We start from the raw sequence: 22,969 nt of genomic DNA, 5'->3' as shown, positions 1-22,969 counted from the left end.
TTATACTTTAAAACTTTAATTTTCTGATTTAAAAAACAAAATTTATAGTATGGTCAAATTTGTGGCAAAAGATTAGTGAAAAATGTCAACTTCCTTAAAAAGGATGAAAATTAAAAAAACTGACAGTGGAAGCCCACATTGTTGTAATGTTTTTGACTTGCACATATTACTCATTTCTTTTTACTTAAAAATTTTATTTTTCTATGACCTGATGTAGAAAATGAAACATGATTTGCATTCCCCAAATATGGAGTCCTTAACTATGGGTCTGAGATATACTTTGCATTATGTTTTTCTCAGAAAGTTTAATGTTTTCATACTCGATGTAATTTTTCTCAAAAGTATTAAAACAGATTTGGCCCTACACATAATTTCTGATGGTGTGGTCAACTGCTTTCTTTCTTTTGCACTACAGAATTTCTCACATAAAGGGTGAAGAAAATTTAGAATAATCAGAAGGGAATAGAAAAACAGAAAGTAGAACACATTTACATTTGTTATTCTGTTATATAGAAGAAGTGATAATAATATGAACCATTTAGGCTCATAGTATCATAGATTTAGAGCAAGAAGAGACCTTGTGCATTATCTAGTCTTACTCTTATTTTATTGATAGCCCAGGATTGAAACGCAGGTCCTCTGGCTCCATATTTAGCACTTCCTAGACTGGACCGTGAAAACACAATAAATTTGGATAGGCTATTACCATGTCTCATATGCATTTTTCAAGACACAATAATACTTGGAGAGCCTTGTTATAGCCAAATGTGATCAGTGTCATTAAGTTAAAAGCATTTGCCCTTTGTATTTATCCTGACTTCAGGTGCCTTCAGTCTTGATATTGATTGAATTTTGTTTAAAAAGATCAATAGCTCTAACAGTAGTTAGCATAATAGTGCCCATGAAAGCCTCATTTTCACATGGGAGATGTTTTCAGTTTTCTTTTTCCCTTTCCTTCTACAAATTTTAATACAGTCATTCTCCTCATGTATACAATAGTTCCTTATTCTTTTCAGAGGAGAAAAAACTAGAAGACATTCCCTAGCACCATTCTACCCTGGTGAATTGGCCTAGTCATTAAAACACTTGGGTCTACCTACACTGCAACAAGCATTCCTCTTATTTTTTTAAAAAAGGGGGGGGAGGGCTGAGAATGAAGAGAACAGAGAGAAAAAGATTGTTACATGATTCTGACTCCCAGAATCTCTATTCATTTCAACTCAAATTAGTTTTTCACAAGATTAGAACAGAAATGTATGATGTTGTTAAAGCAAGTGGATGTAAAAGCACTCTTTTTATAACATTTTCATTGATCTGCTTTAATGGCATTTTATGTTTCTGTCTGGTAAGATACTTCTTTACAACTGTTTATTAAAGCTTATCATTAACCATTTAAAACAGATACATTATTGTGATAGAATGAATCACACAAAGCTAGCCCCATAAGAATGTAGATAGTTGTGATAGAAAAACCCATAAGGACCACTTAGCTTTAATAGTTATTGTCTTCCCAAGGGCTAAGAATATATAACTGTTAGCAAATTTAGGTCCACTGATGAAATCATGAATGAGAGCCAGGCACAGATCTACCCATTCGCCTGAGAACCCTGGTGTACTTCAATTCAGAAAACATTTTAAAGTGCCTACTATGTATATGGCATTGTGCTGGTCAGTGAAGATAAAAGACAGGTCTGATATAGACACAGGTTTCTCAGACTTTATATAATCTAATGGTGGTAAAGGTGGGAAGAATACAGCATGTACATAAATTATCAAGCTACAAGGGAAAATAACAAGAGCAAAGGAAAGGTCCAAGAAAGCACTATGAGAAATTGGAAGAAAGAAGTAATTTTCATTTGGAGACAAAGTGAGGGATGATATAAAAGAATAATTCAAGGAGGGGACAGCTGAATTAGGCTATGAAAAACCTTTAGCAGGAGGAGATAGGACATATAAAATGAAACAGGGACACCCAGATATGTGGTAGATAGCCGAAACAATAATCCCATTGCCCCTTGCCTTCTTTCCTATTCACCTGCAGCTAAATGAAGCTGGAGAAAAATCTTGAAACTATTATGTTATAAAATCCCACGTAGGCCCTTACTGTGGTATAGTAGCATGTCCCTAAATTGATTCACTATTACCACATCAGATTTTCTAACTCTTTTCAAATTTCTCATGGCACCCCAACCCTGCACTCTCTCAGCTAAGAACCTTTTCTCACATTTCACTGAAAAAAATGAGGTCATTTGTGGAGAGATTCCTCTTCTTTCCTTTTCCTCCACTTAGATATTTTCCCCCTCTATCTTATCCTTCACTCCCATCTCACATAAAGAGGTGTGGTGGGTAAAAGATGAAATGACAGAGGAAACAAAGGTTCAAGCTTCTAAGCAATGCATACCAGTTACCAAGCAACTCAGGACCAGGCCCCTTCCTCAGCTTACGGCTAGATCCCAAATAGAGGGGGAGACAGACTTTTATCCATTAAAAACAAATAAGACCAATTAATTAAAAGGAAACAATTAAGTAGTATACATTAGGCAATCTGATTTCTAATTGGAAGAAAGATTAGGGACTTTGCAAGTTAGTAGGGGAGAGTGAACAGGTACAGTTCCCTGAAATCAGAAAAGGAGTCCCCTCCCTCCAAGTGTCTGTGAACAATCAAAGGAACATGGAAACAGTAACAGGGCCAGTTTTCAGGTAAGGCACATGGGTTGCTTGAGATGTACAATTGTGAGAAAACTTGTATTTTTCTTCATCCTGTAGATCACTGTCTCCTATTATTTTCTATTTGTTTATTTTTATTTATTCTATTCTTTTCTCATTAGGATTTTGTGACACTGTTTTTCCTGGTTCTTCATCTAGCTGTAAAGCCATTCCTTCTCAGTCCCCTTTGTTGAATCTTCATCCAGTTCATGCCCACTCACTGTGAGTACCCCCACAGGCCTTGACCTGGACTTTCTTCTTTTTTCTCTATGCTATTTTATTTAATAAGCTTATTAGCTCTCATGGATTCAATTATCTTCTCTATGCATATGATTTTCAGATATATTTATTCAGCTCTAACCTATCACCTAACCTCCAGTTTCACATCTCCAACTGCCTTTTGGACATCTTGAATTGGATGTCCCAAAGACTTATGTAAAAACTCATTATTTTCCCTCCCACTCCTCCTCATCAGGCCATTCCCTCTTTCTAACTGCCCACTAACTGTTGAGGGCACCACCATCCTTTCAGCCACACAAGTTCACAACCTAAGTGTCATCTTGGCCCCTCACTCACCTTACACATAGCTACTCCCTTACCAAGTCCTGTCAGTTCTACCTTTGTAACATCTTGCATATACATACCATTCTCTCTCCTTCGACACTGCCACTACCCTGTTGTAGGCTCTTATCACTTCACACCTGCATATTGCAATATTACCCTGATTGGTTTCCCTCTCTCAAGTTGCACCAAACAACACTTTATACTCTCTACAAATGCCAGTGATACTGGGGAAGCACAAAATCACTATGACTATGGTGTACACACACACATACACACACACATACACAATCAACTGCAGTGATTTCCTGTTAACTTTAGCATGAAATATAAATTCCCTTCATTTACCACTTAAAGCTCTTTACCACCTAGCCCCATTCTACCATTCTAGCTTCATTATACTTTATTCTACTTTACATTTTTTATGGTGTGGCTAAATAGGCATTCTTGCCATTCTTCTTTGCATTCTCTACTCTGTGCTTCTTTGTTGGCCTTCCTCAGTGTTAGGATATATGTACTTCCTTCCCACTTCCACCTCTTAGAACCAATTCCTAGTTTTCTTTCAGACTTAGCTCAAGTACCATCTTTTACATGAAGCCTTTCCTGGTCTCCCTAGCTGCTAGTACGTTTTCCTTTAAGGTTACCTTGTATCTGCTTTTTTATGTGTTTTGTCTATACTTATATATATGGATTCTTTTTTTCCCTCCCTCACCCAGTAAAGATTGAGCTTTTTGAGGGCAGTGGTTGTTTTGCTTTTGTTTTTGTAGTTGAAGGTCTTGCACAACTGGTGCTTAATGCATGTTTATTTATTGCCTTCTAGAAGCCATCATTCTACAACATGTAAATTAAGTAAATAAAAAAATAATTTGAGGAAGGAGCTGTCATTAAGATAGATGAGAGGAGAGAGATAAGTGAAACATTTTCAAGATACTTTATCTAAAGTATGGCACTTGAAAGTCATTACAGCTACTTCATTGCCCTCAGAGTTTTCTTGCAGGAATAGTTTTGCTCACTTCTTCCTTCTTTTCTATTGTTTATGCTTATTTCTACAATTTCTTTTTCTTGTCTTATTGCTGTAGTTAAGATTTCTAGAACTATATCAAATAGTAATATTGACAGTGGATTTTGCTTTACTCCTTATTTTCTTGGAAAGACATTTTTCAATTATAGATAATGCTAACTCTCAGCTTTAAATAGAAATGGATTAAAATGTTAAGGAAAGGTCCATTTATTCATATGTTTTAAAAATTTTTTAAAAACATAAATTGGACTCTTGGTATCTAGTAATATAATCTTTTATTGTAACCTTTGTTCATATTTTATTCAATATTTTTGCATCTATGTTCATTAGACATACTGGTATATATAGTTTTCTTTTTCTGGTTTATCTCTTTCTAGTTTATATATTGTCTCAGAATTTTGGTAGGATAAATGCTTTTATGACTTTTGTAAATAATTTATGATTATTTGAGTAAATTTTTTGAGTTAATATTTTCTTTTGGGTGAGGCAATTGGAGTTAAGTGACTTGCCTATGGTCACACAGCTAGTAAGTGTCAAGTGTTTGAGGCTGGATTTGAACTCAGGTCCTCCTGAATCCAGGGCCAGTGCTCTATCCATTGCGCCACCTAGCTGCCCCAAGTTAATATTATTAATTATTTGAGTTAATATTTGATAGAACTGGAAAAGTCTATCTCATTGTTGTTTTCTTTTTAGCTCTGTTATATAACTTGTTTGAGTTCTTTTTGTGAGATTTAGTTATTTCAACTCTATTTTTCCTGTTAACCTCAGTATTTTTGTAAATATTCATCCATTTCATTTACATTACCAGTTAGTTTTGTTGGCATATAAATAAATAGTGTCTAAGTCTTCTTCAACTATTGTGAATTCTTTTTTATTATTTATGAAATTGTTTAGAATTGATTATTGTTTTGATTTGACAAATTTCTATTTTGTGTTTGTGTGTTTTTAAAAAATCATTTTTCTACTTTTTTAGTTGCTTGTCCAACAATTGATCTGTTATTTTTATTATTTGTTGATGAAAAAATGTTTAGAGGTCTAAATTTTCCTAGAAGGAATGCTTTGACTGGATCCTAGAAGTTTTGGCATACTGTCTCACTGTTGTAATTTTCACTTATGAAAGTACCTACCATTTCTTTTTTCTTCTTCTTCTTCTTTTTTTTTTTTTGGTGAGGCAGTGAGGGTTAAGTGACTTGCCCAGGGTCACACAGCTAGTAAGTGTCAAGTGTCTGAGGCTGGATTTTAACTCAGGTATTCCTGAATCCAGGATTGGTGCTTTATCCACTGCACCACCTAGCTGCCCCCAAGTGTCTACAATTTCTACAAATTGTTCTGTGGCTCTCATATTCTTCAGGTATAAATTATTTAGTCTCTATTAAGGTTTGAGTCTTTTGTTTATATACTGTTTATTGATTTCAATTTTTATGTTTTAGATAATAAATATGTTTAATAGTTTTTGCATATAATTATGAGGTTTTCTTGCCCTTAAAATGTGAAGTTTTTGTAAAGGTGCCATACATAACTGAGTAATATGTATATTCCTTTTGATTCAAATTCATTATCCCCAGAAATCTATTATGGGTAGCTTTTAAAATATTCTATGCAGATCCTTAACTTCTTAATTTATTCATCTTTTTTTAAAAGATGTATCTAGGTCTGAAAAGGGCACATTGTGGTCCTAGGCTATTATAGTTTAGTTGTCCATTAACCTTCCCTTTAAGTACTTAAATGCTATGCCATCTGGTACATATACATTAATTATTGACATTATTTAATTATTTATGATGCCTTCAAGCATAATGTAGTTTTCTTTCTTACCTCTTCTAACCATGTCTGTTTTTTGCTATAGCCTTGTCTGAATTTCATAATTGCTACCTCAGATTTTTTAATTTGCCTGGGACATTATAAATTCTACTCCAACGTTTTATTTAAAATCTGTATGAATTTTTGTTTTATGATTTTTTTGTTAACAAAATATTGTTGAATCTGCTTTCTAATCCATTCTGCTACTTATTCACCTTTTCAGTTGTTTCTTAATCTTTTTACTCAATCATATCCTTTTGTAACATTTTCTCCTTTTGTTCCCCTTACACTCAGCTTTTATACAGAAAAAAGTGACAAAAGAGAGTATGATCACCACTAGCTATCTTTGATCATACTCTATTATCTTTCACCTCTTTACCAAGGTCAAAATTAAGTACTAGTTATTACCCTTCTTTTCTCTTTTTTACCACTCCTTTATGGTCAACACTGTGAATCTGCAGTTTGCTTTGCTCGTGACTAGTCCTTCACCAATTCTACCTTCTCTTTTTATTTTTTAAAAAATTCTCTTTTATTATTATGGACTTATTATGTATTTCCTCATACAAAAAGAACAGAAAAATAGAATTTTACATGATACCATGAATATGTATTAAATACAGCTTGTTGTTTAAGTGTGTATTGAATTTAACATATTAGCTGCTATTCTGCCTTACCTGTTTGTGTCTCCTGTACTTCCTTTTGCTCACTTCCATGTATTTTAATATTTCCTTGATATTTTTCCCATCTTTTATTTTTATATCACAATCAATGAATACATATATTTTAATCTCTTACTATGTTCTAGGATTATACCCAAGGAGATAAAAGATAGAGGGAAAGTAATTAAACAAAGAAGAACTTTCATAGCAGCACTTTAGCAAAGAACTGGTAACTAAAGAGGTGCCCATAAATTGGGGATGGTTGAAAAATTATGGTATATAAATGTATCAATATGTCAATAAGCATTTATTAAATGCCTGTTATGTTCCAGGCACTGTGGGAGGTACTAGGGAAATAAATGCAATGAATAAAACAATATGTATTCACAAGGAGCTATAAAGAGAAAGACTGTAAAGACATATATAAGCTTATACAGAATAAAGAGAATAAATAGAAACTAGTTAAATGTCAGGTATTTAGGCCCTAGCAGGGTAAAATTTTAAAGCTTCCACAGAGAAGTTGCTTTCATTATATTTTGAAAGAAGAGAGGAATTCTTTGAGGCATAGATGAAGAGGAGTACATTCTCACTATCAGGAATAGCCAATGCAAAGGAATGGGATTGGAATTGGGGTTTAAGATTGGGTATCATTGGGGCAGCTAGGTGGCACAGTGGAAAGAGCACCAGCCCTGGACTCAGGAGGACCTGAGTTCAAATCCAGCTTCAAACACTTGACACTTACTAGCTGTGTGACCCTGGGCAAGTCACTTAACCCCAATTGCCTCACCAAAAAACAAACAAACAAACAAAAAGAATGAAAACTGGGAGCAGCTAAGTGGTGTAGTGGATAAAGCACTGGCCTTGGATTCAGGAGCTCCTGAGTTCAAATCCAGCCTCAGACACTTGACACTTACTAGCTGTGTGACCCTGGGCAAGTCACTTAACCGTCATTGCCCCATGGGGAAAAAGAAAAGAAAAGAAAAGAAAAGAAAAGAAAAGAAAAGAATGAAACTGAAAAAAGACCATCAGATTTGGATGTTAAGAGATTTTCAAGGTATTTCAGTTGAATGGTAAGGTACAAAGACAGATCACAAAGAGTTGAGGAGTAAAAAGGAGAAGAGGAAATAAAAATATCTATTCTTTCTTTCCTTGATCTCTTTTCCAGTAGTAGTATTACTGGTTCAAAGGATATATACAATTTCATGACTTTATGGGTATACTTCTGAATTATTTTACAGAATGTTTGGACTATTACATAGCTTAACCAATGGTGTATTAGGATCTTCTCTTAGTCTTTCCAACAATTGCTATTTTCCTTATTTATCATCTTTCCTAACATGAAGGATATGAGATATAATCTCAGTTGTTTTAAATTGCATTTTCCTTATTGTTAATGATTTAGAACACTTTTTAACGTAGTTGTTTTTTGTTGTTGTTGCTTTGTTTTGTTTTTTATGGGGCAATGAGGGTTAAGTGACTTGCCCAGGGTCACACAGCTACTAAGTGTCAAGGGTCTGAGGTCAGATTTGAACTCAGGTCCTCCTGAATCCAGGGCCAGTGCTTTATCCACTGCGCCACCTAGCCGCCCCTAATGTAGTTGTTGATAGTTTGCCTTTCTTCTTTTGAGAATTGCCAGTTGTTATTCTTTGACCATTGATCTACTGGTTCCTATACATTTATATTAATCCCTTATGTATTTTAGATGTATGAGAGAAATCTGATAAATTTACTGCAAAAAGTTTTCCCAGTTAACTCTTTCCTTCCTAGTTTCTACTGCATTGATTTTGTTTGTGCAAAAAACTTTCTTTTTTTATTTTTTAAAGACTTGATCTCCCCATATGACCTAAACTGGAAGTAGAGGAGCTACTCATAGGTGTTGTCTTACTGTTAATCAACCTGGAAACTTTTACCTGTTCTATTTCCACTCTAGCCTTGTTCGATTCTCTTTAGGAAACTTGGTGGTCCCCCACTTCCCAGGGGTTTACCATAAGGATGTGAAATTTAGTATAGACATTCACATACTCCAAGATAACTCAGAATTCCCAAGAAATCCACTTAGCTCAGCCTGAGCAGTATCTAGGATTACAGGAATGCATAAAGTATACCCTTCCTTGCTAATTTATTTGTGATAAAAACTATTGTTTAAAGATCATGTAACTTTTTAGAGCTTATTGTGCCAGACATCTCTTCCATTTTCTTAGCAATTTTGTTGAATAGTGAATTCTCATAATAATCATAATGCTTCTGTTTATGAAACAGTGCTACTCATTTTGGTTGGTTCTGTGTTTTGTGTAGCTAATATAATATGGTTTTTTCTTCATAAATCCACAAGAATTTGTTAATTATGTGCTATTTGCCAGGTACATTGCTAAGCAATGGTGATACACAGAAAGGCAAAAACACTGTGTCTGCCTTCAAGGAGATTACATTCTAAGGGGGGGAAGCAATTTATAAATTAAAATACATATGCAAATATGAGTTTACATATATAGTAGAAGGAAGGTAATCTCAAAGGGCAGACACTAGTTGAGAAGGGAGGACTGGGAAAAACAAGTTGGGCTTAGTGTTTTTTTGTTTTTTGTTTTTTAGTGAGGCAATTGGGGTTAAGTGACTTGCCCAGGGTCATACAGCTAGTAAGTGTTAAGTGTCTGAGACCAGATTTGAACTCAGGTACTTCTGACTCCAGGGCCGGTGCTCTATCCACTGCGCCACCTAGCTGCCCCTGGGCTTAGTTTTGAAAGAAGCTAGGAGAGCTAAGATGCAAAGGTAAGGGGGCAAAGTATTGCAGGAATAGGGGGAGTGTTGTGTATAAGGAACAGCAAGTTGTCCAGTAAAACTGGATCATAAGGTGCATGGAGCCAAGTAAAATATAAGTAGATTAAAAATTGAATAAGGGGCCAGATTGTGAAATGTTTTTAATGCCAAGCAAAGCACTTTTTATATTATCCTGGAGGTAAGAGGAAAACAATAGGTCAGACCTATGCTTTAGGAGAGTCACTTTTAACAGCAGAATAGAGGTTGAATTTGTGTGGTGAGAAACTTGAGGCAGGGAAATCAAACCAACAAAAGCTGTTATAAATAGTCCAAGTGAGAGGTGATAAAGGCCTGTACTTATGTGGTGGCTATGTGAGGAGATAAAAGAGGAGATAGAAAAGAAATATTGTGAAAGTAAAAATGGTAAGATTTGACAACTGATTTGATATGTGGGGTGAATGAGGAGGAGGAATAAAGTATAACACCAAGGTTGGCCAGGATGCCTGGCATAACAGTGGTTCCTTCAAAAGTAAGAAAGATGAGATCCAGTGCCCTTTCCTTTTCACTTTTGTTTTTTATTATTTCTGTTAAGATTATTTAAGTTTCTTCTACTTCTGTAGAGTGTAGTGGTTTTTTTTTACATAATCCCTGTCCCTTGGTAGGTATACTTCTAAGTATCTTATAAATTTGGTAGTTATTTTGAAAGAAGTTTCTTTTTCTATCTCTTTGTGACGATTAAAAATGTTGACTTTGGTTCTGGTTTTGTGAGTTTAATTCTGGTTTGATGGAGATGAATCTTACTTTCAAGAACTTAAACCTGGAATGGAGGGAGAAAAGGCTCAAAAAGAAGGGGAGATCTGTGGTTCCCCCAAGATATTGATTGTTAATCATTATTTCTTGCATCTTTCTGTTTGATTTTGAGAGTAATATATTAAAAGACGATTTGTATGAGTTTATTTTATATCTTGCTATTTTATTGAACCTACTAGTTTTTTAATTTAAATCTTTGGTATTTCCATAAGAAAATCACCATATCATCTTAAAAAGTTGTGTTTTTACTTTGTCTATGCTTATTTTTCCATTATAGATAATGCCAGCTTTTTGTTTTAGATAAATGCTATTTACCATGTTAAGGAAAGATCCATTCACTGCTGCAAGTCTGCAGATTTTGACTATCTTTTGGGCATCTCCCAACCTTGCACTAATCTTGTCTATTTCCATGTGTAATTAATTACTTACCATAGATCTATAGCTTCAGGCTTCATACTTTGCAATGGCCTTACTCAGATTATGCTAACTTCAATCTAGTTCCTTATGACATCCTCAGACTGGTAGTGATGGGCTTAGACCATTTCCTTATGCAATCACCTATTCCAATGTCCATAGCTTCAGGTTGTGGCCTCTGAAGCAGTCTCCTGGTAGCTTATACCAACAGCTTGTTTCCTTGCATTTTCATTTACCCAGAGACCTCTTTTAGAGGTGCTTGTTGCTTTTCTTTGTTTTTTGGTTTTTTTTCACATGACATTCCTTCCTTGCTAACAGATGTATCTCAGGAGAGGTAGCCTTAACTAGAACCTTCCATGTCACCTTTTTTAGCTTGAAGTTCATGCACAAGTTTCCTCATAATATGTGCTGAAGCCAGGTTGCAACAGGGGAGAGCTCACTAATGCTAGAGTCAAAGGATATAGGCTCAAACCATGCCTCTGAATTTTAGATGTGTGACCTTGGACAACTGCCCTTTGCCCTTGGTTTCCTTATCTGTAAAATGGGGGAGGGGAAGAGAGAGGTGAACTAGGTCACTTCTGAGACTCCTTGTCACTCAATATCTATGTTCTTATGATCCTTTTGCCACATTGAACAGCATATTGTGTATCACCTCTATAGACACCTATCACCCCTTCTGAGAGGTAATTTTCTATAGTGCTGGTGTTGGCAAAAAAAAATGACAAACGTACTATAGACACAGTTTTCAGTAGAGAAACTTTAAATGCCTCAAAGGGCAGTTGCTGCTCCCATAACACTCACCACATTGGAAAAACCAGCGGCATTTTCATTTGACTCCTCTCCATTTCTTTTTTTTTTCTTTTTCTTTTTTTCTTTTTTTTTTTTATGAGGCAATTGGGGTTAAGTGACTTGCCCAGGGTCACACAGCTAGTAAATGTTAAGTGTCTGAGGCCGGATTTGAACTCAGGCACTCCTGATTCCAGGGCCGGTGCTCTATCCACTACGCCATCTAGCTGCCCCCTCTCCATTTCTTTTTGAATATTACATCCTCCTAATTCCTTTCTGCCTCCCCAGCAGCTATTGCTTTCATGCTGCCCTTTAGCTGTCCAAAGTTCCTTACTGTGGCAGCTCTTCCAAGCCTGCCCTTTGTCCAGAGGGCTTCATTGCTCCAGCATGACTTTTGGAGTTGTAGACAAACCCTATCCTAAAGCTGAGTTGGTTTTTCAGCATCCACAGAAGTGGATAGTGGTGCCTCAGTGAATAGAATCTATATATTTCAGAAAATAGTATGGTAAAAACCGATTCGTTTCCACATCGATTTCTTTTGCCAATTCTAGGAGAGACCATATGGTATGGTGAAAAGAGCATGGAACTGTGTTGTTGTTGTTTGTCCTTTTTACTCTGAGAGGACCATGACTTCAAGAAGGTAATGTCATGACTGCACTGAATTGGATTTTAAGTGAGGGAGGGCTGTACAAGGTGACTCTTTCTTCCAAAGCCATCTGGGTACAGTGACAAGATAAAGATCAGGACTACTGGAGATGGCCCCTGATGTTTTAAGGCAATTGGGGTTAAAGTGACTTGCCCAGGGTCACACAGCTAGTAAGTATCTGTGATAAGATTTGAACTCAGGTCCTTCTGATTTCAGGGCCAGTGCTCTATCCACTGTGCCACCTAACTGTGGGACTGTGACATGTGACATTTTACAAGTCTTATTTGCCCTATATAAAGTTAGGGAATTGGAGAAAAAATAGCAAAGCTGTATTGAATTGACCAGTCTGAATGTAGGAGAAGGCAATCAGAAAACCTGAATTAAAGTCTCAGTTCTTTTAGTTGTATGATCTTGGGTAAGTCTTTTAACTTGTCTGAGTTTCCAGTTTCCTTATCTGTAAAATGGGGATAAAAATAACTGTATGAGGACAGGTTGTTGTAAGGATCAGTTTTCATTTTCAAAATGAACGAGTTCTACTAAACAACTTCTTAAGTCTCTTTTTCTTGCCCTAACATTCTATGAGTCTGTATTCTGACGTTAGATTGATCACTTTCCTTGTTGCTATAAACATACACTGGTCCTACTGAATGTGCTCTTGCTTCAGCAAATAGAGAGCACAGTGTACCCACCCCAAACCTTAGGTGTTGTCTTGCAGAGAGCTTTGTAATTAGGCTGCTTCTAATAATAAATCACTCTTATTATCAGGACTTCTGACTCACCACACACTGTTTTGTTTTTTTCCTAACTTATGATTATAAAACCACAATTGCATGCCCTCGTGAATCTAAATTATTCAGTTTTAATAAAAATTCTTCGTTTACCCCATACTTCATGCAATTTAACATTAGGAACTTATTAATCTTTATAGAAAAAATCTTTATAGAAACTTAGTTGAATCTTTCATTCTGCTGAAAACATTAAGAAACCGACTGTTCTAAATGCAGTTGTCTACTACTTGAAGCAATTAGCAAGCTTCTGTTTGTGTTGCACTTTGTGTGATCTAATCTCTTTGGTGGGGGGATGTGTTGGTAATGGAATCTGAATAAAAAAATATGGCTCCATTCTTACATAAGGCAAACTTCTGCTGACGATGGACATAAATCAATTTATTTAAGTGCCCCCCCTTGTAGTTAATAAAATACTTAGACCATACCAGGTTTTCAGTCTTCTACCACTATAAGCTTTTTTGTCATTTAGGCTTTATTTCTAACTCTAAGGTAAATATAAAATAGAAACTCTACCGGCTTTGAAGCTTATTTGTATTCTTATAGGACCATTGGAATATAAAGGAAGTTGATATAAAATGATTGCTATGTTCACATTTTACAGATGATAAATATATCGAAGCCTAGAGAATAAAAAGGTTCTTAGCAGTAAGGTTCTAGAAGACATGGAATTTGTGATTTGGCAAGTCTTTGTTTCCTAGAGAATGATAAATGTCCTAACAAAAGAAACTGAGAAGGATGTGAGAAATTAAGCTATTCCCAACAGCAGGACAGAGATTAGTTCTATTTGCCCATGTTTTGTATTGTTGTTTATCCTTCTTTCGCCTACAGGACCATGACATTGGGCTGATGTCATGACTTGCAGTGAATTGGATTTAAATGAGGGAGGGCTGTGCAAGGTCATCAACCTCACTTTCTCCTCCAGAGCCATCTGGGTCCAGTGGCAAGATATATATTAGGATGACTGGAGATAACCCCAGATGATTAAGACAATTGGGGTTAAGTGACTTGTCCAGGGTCACATAGCTAGTAAGTGTCTGAGGTGAGATTTGAAGTCAGGTCCTCTTGACTCCAGGGCCAGCACTCTATCCTCTGTGCTACCCAGCTGCCCCCAGTGTTTGATGTTAGGGGGGGTATGTATTTGGGGTAGGACTGGATTTTTTTCAAAATATAAATTTCTTGAGGGAAGGGACTATTTAATTTTTCTTTGTATTCTTAATGCCTAGAATGGGTGCTTAATAAATACCAATTGATTCTGTCATTACTGTAGAATATCAAGTGACTGGTAAAAGGATGGAGGGAAAAAACTGACAGTTGTGCTCATGTGTAATATTTGATTCTGACTTTTCAGTTTTCAAATCTTATTTTATATTAAAAGCTATAAAACAAACAAAAATCCTATCTGGTAAGTCTAAGGCAAAAAAAAAATTATCAGCCTCTCAATGAAAAGGTTGCTTTCACTCATTATTTCTTTTTTTTCTCTTCTCACTTATCTCAGTCCTTTGCAGTCTGATTTGACCACATCCTTCAATTCAAACTATCCTCTCCAAAGATAACAATTAACTTCTAATTGATAGACATTTCTCAGTCTTCATTCTTCTTGACCTCTGCATCATTTGATACTGTTGACCACCCTCTCTTCCTGGGCACTCTCTTTTCTGAGTTCTCATGACACTCTCTTCTGGTTCTACTTGCCTGACTTATCATCCACATTATGCCCTTTAGTGGGGTTACCCCAAGATGCTGTCTTAGGCCCACTTCTCAATCTCTACATTTTCTCACTTGAGAAGCTATCATGCATTTGATTGTTATTTATATCTTACATATACAGTTCTAGTTCATTTCTTGAACTCCAGTTGCCCATGTACTGCTGCCTATTGGACATTTTAAAATGACTGTTTTATAGGCATCTTAAATTGAACAGGTTTAAGACAAATCTTTCCCTCCAAATCCATCCCTCTTCTGATTTTCCCTATTTCTATCAAGATCACTATGATTCCCACTATCCTTCTAGTCTCTCGAGTTTGCAGCCCTAATATAGTCCTCAACTCTTCATTCTTCCTCACCTCACTTATCAAATCAATTGTCAAATCTTTCCATTTTCATGCTTCTCTAATTTGCTTATGTCATCCTTTATGTCAGTCACATATCCATTTTGAGTTTGTCTTGGAATACATTGTGAGATGTTGGTTTCTGCCAGACTTCTTTTCAGTTTTTCGCAACAGTTTTGGTCAAATAGTGAGTTTTCACCCCAGTAGTAGGGACCTTTGGATTTATCAAACAATATATTACTGTAGTCATTTGCTTCTGTATATTGTTGACCTATAATCTCTTTTACTGATCAGTCTCTTTTGTATTACCCAATTACAAATTGTTTTGATGATTACAGCTTTGTAGTATAGTTTGAAATGTGATACTACTGGATTCCCTTCCCAGTTTTTTTATTAATTCCTTTGATGTTCTTGACCTTTTATTCCTCCAGTTAATATAGTTATTGTTTTTTTCTAGCTCTTTAAAGTAATCCTTTGGTGGTCTGGTATGGCACTAAATAAGTGAATTAATTTAGGTAGCTTTGTAATTTTCACTGTATTGGCTTAGTCTATTCATGAGTAATTAATCTTTCTCCGAATATTTAGATCTGTTTTTATTTGCATGAAGAGTGTTTTGCAATTATGCTCATGTAGTTCCTCTGCGTGTCTTGGCAGATAGACTCCAAAGTATCTTACACTGTCCATCATTATATTAAGTAGAATTTCTCATTCTCTTCTTACTGAATTTTGTTACTAATATACAGAAATTCAGGTGATGTGTGTGAATTTATTTTATATCCTGCAACTTGACTGAAGTTGTTAACTATTTTGATTAGTTTTTAGTTGACACTAAAAAATTGTCATAACATTTGCAAAAAGTGGTATTCTTTCCTTTTTGTTTTTTCCTTTAATTTAGTTTTCTTGTCTTATTGCTATTGTTGTTGTTGTTGTCATTCACCTGAGTCTGACTCTTTGTGGCCCCATGTACCATAGCATATCAGGTCCTTCTGTCTTCCACTATCTCCTGAAATCTGACCACACGTACGTTTATTGCTTCTATGGCACTATCTCTCCATGTCATCCTCTGCCATCCCCTTTTCCTTTTGCCTTCAATCTTTCCTAACATCAGGGTCATTTCCAATGAGTCCTATCACCTCATTATGTAGTCAAAGGATTTAGCTTCAGCTTCAGTATCTGACCTTCCAGTGAATTGTTTGAATTAATTCCTGTAAGAATTGGCTGATTTGATCTCCTAGGGACTCTCAAAATTCTTCTCCAGTACCACAGTTCAAAAGTTTTGATTCTGTAGCACCCAGCTTTTCTTACAGTCCAACACTTATAGCCAGCCATACATTGCTACTGAAAAACCATAGCTTTGACTATTTGAACCTTTTTTCTACAAAGTGATGTCTCTGCTTTTTTAGTATACTATTCAGAGTTGTCATAGCTTTCCTTCCAAGGAGCAAGTGTCTTTTAATTTCATGGCTGCCATCATCAACTCCAATGATCTTAAAACCCAAGAATATAAAATCTCACACTGCTTCCATTTCTTCTCCATTTTCCAGGAAGTGATGGAGACCAGTTGCCATGATCTTATTTTTTTTTTAATGTTAACCTTCAAGCTAGTTTTTATACTCTCCTCTTTCACCCTCATCAAGAGTCTTCTTAATTCCACTTCACTTTCTGCCATCAAAATGGCATGGTCTGCATATCTTAGATTGTTCCTATTTCTCCTGGTACCCTTAATTCTGGCTTCTGATTTGTCCAACCTATGCATATAAGTTAAATAAATAAAATGACAATACACAGCCTTGTCATACTCCTTTTCCAATCTTAAACCAATAGTTGTTCCATGTTCAATTCTAACTGTTGTTTCTTGACTCTCATATAGGTTCCTTAGGAGACAAGTAAGATGATTTGGTACTTCCAGTCTCTTTGAAGACTTGCCACATTTTTTTATGAGCCAAACAGTCAAAGGCTTTACTGTAGTCAGTGAAGTAGAAGTAGATTTTTTTAACTCCCTTGCTTTCTCCATAATCCAGCTTTTAATAATTACTTTTTTAAAAAAGAGGGGGCAGCTAGGTGGCACAGTGGATAAAGTACTGGCCTTGAATTCAGAAGGACCTGAGTTCAAATCCAGCCTCAGACATTTGACACTTAACTAGTTGTGTGACCCTAGGCAAGTCACTTAACCCTCATTGCCCTGCCCCCCCAAAAAAATTACTTTTATTTCTTCTTCATTGGTTCTGAATTCACCTTTTTTTCATTTTTAGACTGGCAATTTGATTTTCTTAATCATATTGGCTAATGGTTTATCTATGATTGTTTTTTAAAAAGCAATTCCTAGTTGTATTTATTAATTCTGTGTTTTATTTTGTTTCTTTCCTTTACATATCATTAAGCTCTCCTTTGATTTTTCAGGATTTCTATTTTGGTGCTTAATTGGTGTATTTTAATTTATTGGTTTTCTAGTTGTTGTTTTTTTAGTTGTATGCCCAATTCATTTATCTGCTTTTCCCCTCTTTTATTAATGGAGGTGTTTAAAGAAATGTTTTCCACTAAGTACTGCATTAGTTTCATCTCACAAATTTTGATTTGTTGTTTTACTGTTGTCATTATCTTTAGTGAAATTATTTATTATTTCTATGATTTGTTCTTTGACCCACCCATTCTTTAGGATTAAGTTCTTTAGTTTCCAATTAATTTTTAATCATTTCTTCAGGACCTTTGCTGAATATAATTTTTATTGCATTATAGTCAGTAAAAGATGTAATTAATGTTTTTACCTCTCAGCTATTGTTTGTGAAGTTTTTATGCCCTAATACAGAGATGTAAAATTTAATCCTTTTGCTATTCAATATTCATCAAAGTTCTATCATATCTAACTTTTCTGAAATTCTATTTAGTTCCTTAAATTCTTTCTTATTTATTTTTTGGTTAGATTATGCTAGGTCTGAGAGGGGTAAATTGAGGTATCCTGTTATAGCTTTATTGTTGATTTCTTCTTGTAACTCATTTAACTGTAAGATTGTTAAAGCTATGTTATTTAGTACATATATGTTTAATGTTGATATTAATTCATTACCTATGGTAAAATGTAGATTTCCTATATTTTTCTCTTTTTATTAAGTCTGTTTTTGCTTTTCTAAGTGCCTTTCTTGTACAAAACAAATGTTTGGATTCTGGTTTCTAATCTATTTTGTTCTCCTCTTCTGTTTTATGGGTGAATTTATTACATTCACATTCACAATTATACTAACTCTATGTCCCACCATTCTTTCCTCTTATACTGTGCCTCCTCTTTTTTCCCTTCTCCCTCTTTAAGAATGTTTTTTGCTACTGTCTCTCTTAATCTACCCTCCCTCTTATTGCACTCCCTTACCTTCTTTTTAGCACCTTTCTCTCCTGTTTCCTTGTTGAGTAAGATGTATTTCTGTATTCAGTTCTTTGTATTTGAAAGTATTCTTCCCTCCTTTAACTAGTTTAGGTGAAAGTGAGGTTCAGTTGTCACCCACTGCCTGCTCCTTTTTGTAGAAAGTCTTATTTGTATACACTATTTATGTGAGATATATTCCTTGACTTTTCCTTTCCCTTTTTGCTTTTTCCAGTATGTTCCTCTTCTCAACCTTTGCCATTTTTTATATCCTTCAAACATTCAGAGATATCCCAAACTTTCTGTCCAACTTTTTACTTTTTCTGTGACCCCTGATGATGGTAGAGTTCTGAGGGGATACATGTTTCATCTCCCCACATAAGAAAGTAGTTTGACCTTTTTTATTCCTTTATGCTTGCTCACTCATGTTTACCTTTCCTTTTGGTTCCTGTGTTTATATGTCATATTTTCTACTCATCTCTGGTTTTTTCATCAGGAATCCTTGGAAATCCTCCATTTTATTAATTATCCATTTTCCCCCTGTGGGATTATGCTCAATTTTACATTCTTGGATGTAAGCCTAGATCCTTTGCTTTCAGGAATATAATATTTCAAATTCTCCTCCTTTATAATTTATGGCCTTAATATGTTGTTATGTGATCCTGACTGTGGCTCGCTCCTCTGTACTTAAATTTTTTTCTTTCTGAATGCTTGCAAAATTGCTTTCTTGACTGTATTTTGGCTATAGGTGGATTCTTTCAATTCTGGTTCTAAGATGACCAGGCAGTTTTCGTTTATGATTTCCTGAAATATGATATCTAGACTAGTTTTGTTTGTGACTTTCAAGTAGTTCAGTGATTCTTAAATGATTTCTACTCAATCTGTCTTCCAAGTCAGTTATTTTTCCTATGAGATATTTCACATTTTCTTTTATTTTTTTCAGGCTTTTGACTTTTTAAAAATTATTTCTTGATATCTCATGAAGTCACTGTCTTCCATTTGGTCAATTCTAATTTTCAAGGAGTTATTTTCTTCAATAAGCTTTTGTGTTTCTTTTCCCAAGCTGTCAATTCTCTTTTCATATCTTTCTTCCTTAACTCTCAGTTCTTTCCCCATCTTCCCTATATTTGTCTCAATTCATCTTTTAAATCATTTAAAACTTTTTAAGAAGTCTTGCTTTCACTGTTCTAGGAATTCTTATTGGGCTTATGTCCAAGTTGCATTTCTTTAATTTAGGATTTTGAATGTAGATGTTCTTGAGTTATTCTCTTCTTTGTGTCTTAAGCTTCCTTGTCACCATAACAGTTATTTTTGGTGGGCTTCTTTTTTGTTTGTTTGTTTGCTCATTCTTCCAGAATACTTCTTCACTTTAGAGTTTATGCTGTTACTGGGGCTCTGAGTACTTCTAGGCATGATATCTGGTCTGAGCTTCTGTCTTCTTATGGCCTTTCATCATTGATTTTCATTTTGCATAAGCTCATCAAAATCTTCACAGGTTTTTCTGAAACAATCCCCTTCTACATTTCTTACAGCACAATAGTATTCCCTCATAATAATATACCACAATAATATGCCCCAGTTAATAGGCATCCTTTCAGTTTCCATTTCTTTGCCACTACAAAAAGAGCTGCTATAAATGTTTTTGTACACATTGGTCCTTATCTTTTTCCTTTGATATCTTTGGGGTGCAGTGGTACTAGTAGTATTGCTGAATGAAAAGGACCCAGATTTGTCCTTTTGGGGGAAGTATAGTTTTGTTTGTCTGTAATTTTTGCCTTTTGGGCATTGTTCCAATTTGTTACCTATAATGGTTGGACCAATTCATATTTCATCAATAGTGCATTAGTATACCTATTTTTCCACATCCCCTCCTCCATTTGTCACTTTCTTTTTCTGTCATTTTAGCCAATCTTATGAGTATGAGGTGTGTCATCTCAGTTGTTTTAATTTCCATTTCTCAAGTTATTAGTGATTTAGAGCATTTTTCATGTGACTAATGATAGCTTTGATTTCTTATTCTGAAACTGTCTGCTCAAATCCATTAACCATTGATTGACTGGAGAATGATTCTTATTTTTATAAATTTGGCTCAGTTCCCTATATAGTTGAGAAATGAGGCCTTTAGCAGAGAGAAATTTGCTGTTAAATTTCCCCTCCAGCTTCTTGTTTTCCTTCTAATTTTGACTGCATTGTGCAAAACCTTCTAAATTTAATCAAAATTATCCATTTAGTTCCCTTGATCCTCTCTATCTCATTTGGTCATGAACTCTTTCCTTATCCAGATTGAATCTAATGGTAATTTTCCTCATGCTCCCCTAATTTGCTTAAGATATATCATCCTTTATGTCCAAATCATGTGCCCATTTTATCCTTATCTTGCCATACAGTGTGATGTGTTGCTCTGTGCCTAGTTTCCGTCAGACTCTTTTCCAGTTTTCCCAGCAATTTTTGTCAAATTGTGAGTCCTTGCCTCAGATAGCTTGGATGTTTAGATTTATCAAACACTAGGGGTCATTTATTTCTGTGTTTAATCTATTCCATTGATCAGCTACTCTATTTCTTAGCCAATACCAGGTTATTTTGATGATTACCACTTTGTAGTATAATTTGAGATGTGGTACTACTTACTAGGTTAACTTCCTTTGCTTTTTTTTCCCCATTGATTCCCTTATCTGATAGCCTTGATCCTTTGTTCTTCCAGATCAATTTTTATTGTTGTTGGGTGGGTTTTTTTTGTAGTTTTATAAAATAATTATTTAGTAGTTTGATTTTATATAGCACTGAATCAGTAAATCAATTTAGGTCATGTTGTCATTTTTATTATATTGGGTTGGACTACTCATGAGGAATTAATATTTCTCCAGTTTTAAAAAATCTGTATTTATATGAAAGGGTGTTTTATAATTGTGTTCATATAGTTCCTGTTGTGTCTTGGCAGGTAGCCTCCCAAGTATTTTATACTCTCTATAGCTATTTTAATGGCATTTCTGTTTCTATCTCTTCTTATTTTTTTGTTCCTATGTACATATTTACACATACATATGGGTACTTTAGTTTGCATTCTGCTACACATGCATATGTATACATATACACACATATATATATACTTCAATCTGCACCATAAGTCCATCTGAGTCCATTATCTCTTTCTGAAAGTAGATAGTATGTTTCATCATGGAAACTCTAGTACTGTAATTGGCTCCATTGTTTGATTAGAGTTGCAAAGGCTTTCAAAGTTGTTTGTCTTTATAGTATTGTTGTTACTTTATAACTTGTTCTCTTGGTTTTACTCATTTTATTTTGTATCAGTTCATACAAATCTTCTCAGGTTAATTTGAAATATTCTATACCAAACTACTTGTATGTATATGTGTTCAACCCCACTTTATTCATTTCGCCTAATTTCTACTACCTCCACCCCTTCCTCTATGTTTATGTATTCTCCTTCTCATACCCCAATTATGAGAAATTCTACTCCCTTCTCCCTCCTTAACACAGTAATATAGTCATTTTTTGCTCTCCTTTCTTTTTCACCTTTTTAAAACTCTTAGTGCAAAACCAATCTACCTCCAGCATTTCTGTTTTTCTTATTTAACTCCCTCAATATGTTTTTGAAGACCTTAGGGTTCTGAAGGGATACTTGTTTCTTCATCCCTTATTAGATAAATAAATAAATTTAACTTTCTTGGTTTCTCTGGATTTGTGTTTAATTTCAAAGTTCCTACTCACCTCTGAAACAGAAATGCTTGAAAAGTCCTCTGTTACAGTAAAGGTCTTTTTTTTCCCTGAAGGAACAAAATTTAGCTTTGCAGGTAAGTTATTTTTAGTTGTAAGCCTATAGATTTTGTCTTTTGGATCATTACATTCCAAGGGCTCTCATTTTTATAAGAAGCTTCTAGGTCCAGTGTCCCTGACTGTAGTTCTTTAATATTTGAACTACTTTCTGAATGTTTATACACATAATGTGGAAGCTCTGATATTTCTGGGACTGTACCTCTTGGGAATTTTTTTTCAGGAAATGATTAGTAGTTAGGAAAAAATTCTCTCATAATTAAAAAATTTCCAAAATATTCTCTATTTTTACTTTGATTCTAATACATATGGGAAATTTTTATTTATGATCTTTTGAAATATAATGTCTGGGGGCAGCTAGGTGGCACAGTGGATAAAGCACCAGCCCTGGATTCAGGAGTACCTGAGTTCAAATCCGGCCTCAGACACTTACTAGCTGTGTGACCCTGGGCAAGTCATTTAACCTCCATTGCCCCGCAAAAAAAAAAAAAAGAAAGAAAAAGAAAAAAGAAATATAATGTCCATTGCCCCACAAAATACAAAAAACAAAACAAAGAAAAATAATGGGGCAGCTAGGTAGCACAGTGGATCAAGCACCAGCCCAGGATTTAGGAGGACCTGAGTTCAGATCCAGCCTCAGACACTTGACACTAGCTGTGTGACCCTGGGCAAGTCACTTAACCCTCATTGCCAAACAAAAACCAAAACAAACAAATAAAATATAATGTCCAATCTTATTTTTGATTTGTGTTTAAATTCTAGTTTTCAAGGAATTCAGTGATTTGTAAACTCTTGACCTTTTTTGTAGTTCAACTGTTTTTGATAGTAGATA

At 35.0% G+C, this 22,969-nt stretch overlaps 1 protein-coding gene across 14 annotated transcripts in view; it reads left to right on the top strand.

Moving 5' to 3' along the window:
* Positions 1 to 22,969, top strand: part of SEMA4D (semaphorin 4D) — a 207,624-nt gene that overhangs the window by 93,484 nt on the left and 91,171 nt on the right. For 10 of the 14 annotated variants that reach the window (XR_006353644.1, XM_043973034.1, XM_043973023.1 and 7 more), the window contains one exon: positions 2,829 to 2,928. The exons of the other annotated variants lie outside the window; for them this stretch is intronic. The gene's annotated coding sequence lies outside the window, so the exon portion shown is untranslated. The remainder of the gene's footprint in view (positions 1 to 2,828; positions 2,929 to 22,969) is intronic. 14 annotated transcript variants of the gene reach the window in all.

Source organism: Dromiciops gliroides, chromosome 1 (genome assembly GCF_019393635.1).
Source record: "Dromiciops gliroides isolate mDroGli1 chromosome 1, mDroGli1.pri, whole genome shotgun sequence".
NCBI classification, from domain to species: Eukaryota; Metazoa; Chordata; class Mammalia; order Microbiotheria; family Microbiotheriidae; genus Dromiciops; species Dromiciops gliroides.
Note: the sequence above shows the minus strand (reverse complement) of the source record. Positions and strands in the feature narration are given on the sequence as shown.